Consider the following 2,762-nt stretch of genomic DNA (forward strand, 5'->3'; position numbering starts at 1 on the left):
TCTGATTTCATTATGTTCCAAAACCAAATTTACAATGCCAGCTTCCTGTACCCCGGTGAACATTTGGCCCCTTCCTCCACCATGGTGTCGTCTCTCAGTCCTTAAAAAAGAAAATAAAAATAAATATAGGGCTTGGACAATACAGCCTAAATATTTTTCCCCCACAGTAGAGTACATTGTCCAGGAAACTTGTACAGTTTGAAACTTGGACAGTAAAACGGCTCAAGTTTGGCTGCACTCTCTGTCCAGCCTCACGCATTGTCAGCCCATGGTTGATGACATGATCTACTATGGTTGCTCTGATTTCATTTGAAAGTGTTTGTCTTTTTTGGCCATGAACTCCTCTACCTGCTCTACCCCTACCTCTCACTCTTCCTCCCCCTCTTATTCTCAACCTCCCTCTTCCTCTTCCTCTCTCTGCAACGTCTTCCATTGTTGTTGTAAAAAAAAAGGTGCTCATCTGTGGTCTTTTCATAGTGCTTACATCCTGATTGAAGTGTTAACAATTAACCATTGCGGTGTTTGGCCAGGTGGCACATGTAATTGGCCAATTAGCTCATGTAGTGTCATTTTGAATGGTAGTGTTTTGAAATGGCAAACATGTCACTTTATGTCAGATTGTTGTGTCTTATGCAGAGAACTGTGTTCAGTGCATTTAAAAAGTGGCATTTTGAAATGCAAAATGTGTGTAAAGCAGAAAATGTGTTTAGACTTTTGGAGACTTGAGAAGAAGTGTTGCTCTCTGTGTGTCCGTTTAAATAATTGTGCTGTGCATGTCATTTTAGTGTGTTAGCAATTGGGAAAAACTGTAAACACTCCAAGGATACAACTGAAGAAGATGTTAGCCGTATTTATTAATGTGACTACAGAAAAGGTGATCATGCAACATCCTGTATTTAAATCTTTGCTGTCAGCAGTGAAAGAATTTCTTCAGCTTCATCAACTAAACGTCCTGTGATTGTTGCACTTAATGTATAAAATGTTTGCACTTCTGAAAGGTAAAGTTTGTCCTTTCGTTTGTCCTACTTCACTGACTCTCTCAATAAGTAGGATGTTTGTTCTCATCTGGGCAACGCCGCTCTTCTCTGTGACAGGTACAGTGTAATACTTTACTGAATCTTGTTACTGTAGTGGTGTGTGCTTCTATGCAGGCCTACAGGTGTTTAGCTGCTCTTGAACGCACCTCTAGAGCATCAAATTAGCTCCACCCAGATCAAACCCCCTCATTAGCAGAGCTTATTTAAGGCAGCTGTGTTATTATGGTTGTCTCTTTGCCTTTTCCCTGCCTGTAGGTTGCCACATGTAACCCTCTGATGTTTAGGTAGGTGATTGAGTTAAAGAAAACCTTATGTTTGCGTTTTGTTTTTCCACTGACTGTGGTTATGTTTTGCAGCAGTATGCTGCCTGCGTGTTATGTGTTTTGGCTGATTCCAAGGTTCCCATTCTGGAGAGGCATGATGCATTGTCCTGTACAGAGCACTGTGTGTTAAGTTATGAGAAGCTTAATGAGCAACAAGTTAGGTATGGTAACTACCTGAGGTGACATTGCACATTGATTACTTTTTTAAACCTGTTGTGTCTTTAATTGTAGGTTGTCAGCTGCTGTTTTGTCTTTGTTAAATTAGGATTTTAACAATTGTTGCTGGTACACTGGTGGTAGTGCCTCCAGGTGGCACTCCCCTAGTTGACTATGCTTTGTATTTTTTTTTTTGTTTTAGTGGTCTGTTTGTGGTGGAAGCTAGGCACACTAGTTTGGCTCCCGTCACTGATTGTAGTGTTAATGGCACTGGGGCACGATTTGGTAGTGAGACAACTTGCAGTGAACTGGATTGCAGTGGGTAAATTGGTGCACCCCTGGAGCACACCCTTAGTTTGACTCTCCACAGCTGGCCCACTCTGTCAATTATATTCAATAACTGGGTGTTCTAAAAAAAAAAAAAACTTGTCTGCAAAATTTAATCTTTTGTATTCAATTGTAATTTGATATTTATTTACATTATTCATCTTTTCAGGCACTTCCAGTTGCCAGTTATCAATAAATGAGTTATTCTTTCGGAGCCATGTCTGTTACTTCAATAAACCTGTGTAGCCTTTGTATAAAGGGTTAGTCAAAGCAGAGCATTTCCTGGGGAAGTCCCCAGGTGGCGTTGTTGGATAGTTAGTGTCTGGTGGCGATTCCTTTTAGTGTCACCACCAGCCTTGCCTCATAACCATAAGCACCTCCGTGACGCATTATCTAAAGATAGTTTCCCTTGATATCGCCCTGGCCTCCAGCACAACTGAGGAATCTTGGAGTTATCTTTGATCAGGACATGTCATTGAAGTCTCACATTAAGCAAATTTCAAGGACTGCCTTTTATAATATTGCGAACATCCTGTCTAAAAATGATGCAGAAAAACTAGTCCATGCATTTGTTACTTCTAGGCTGGATTACTGCAATTCCTTATTATCAGGCTGCTCAAAAGTGCATTAAGACTCTTCAGCTGATCCAGAATGCTGCAGAACGTGTTCTGACAGGAACCAGGAAAAGAGATGATATTTCTCCTGTTTTAGCTTCTTTGCATTGGCTTCCAGTAAAATCCAGAATAGAATTTAAAATCATTCTTCTTACCTACAAAGCTCTTAATGGTCAGGCACCATCTTATCTTAAAGAGCTCATAGTACCTTACTACCCCACCAGAGCACTGCGCTCCCAGAATTCAGGGTTACTTGTGGTTCCTAGAGTCTCCAAAAGTAGACTAGGAGCCAGAGCGTTCAGCTA

The 2,762-nt window shown here is 40.9% G+C and overlaps 1 long non-coding RNA gene across 1 annotated transcript in view; it reads left to right on the top strand.

Annotated features, from left to right (window-relative positions):
• The first annotated feature begins 1,291 nt into the window (after positions 1 to 1,291).
• The window catches only part of LOC123966604, a 5,812-nt gene continuing 4,341 nt past the window's right edge, over positions 1,292 to 2,762 (top strand). Inside the window, exon 1 of the long non-coding RNA XR_006824034.1 lies at positions 1,292 to 1,321. This is a non-coding gene — a long non-coding RNA (uncharacterized LOC123966604). The remainder of the gene's footprint in view (positions 1,322 to 2,762) is intronic.

Source organism: Micropterus dolomieu, unplaced genomic scaffold, assembly GCF_021292245.1.
Source record: "Micropterus dolomieu isolate WLL.071019.BEF.003 ecotype Adirondacks unplaced genomic scaffold, ASM2129224v1 contig_13787, whole genome shotgun sequence".
Classification (NCBI taxonomy): domain Eukaryota; kingdom Metazoa; phylum Chordata; class Actinopteri; order Centrarchiformes; family Centrarchidae; genus Micropterus; species Micropterus dolomieu.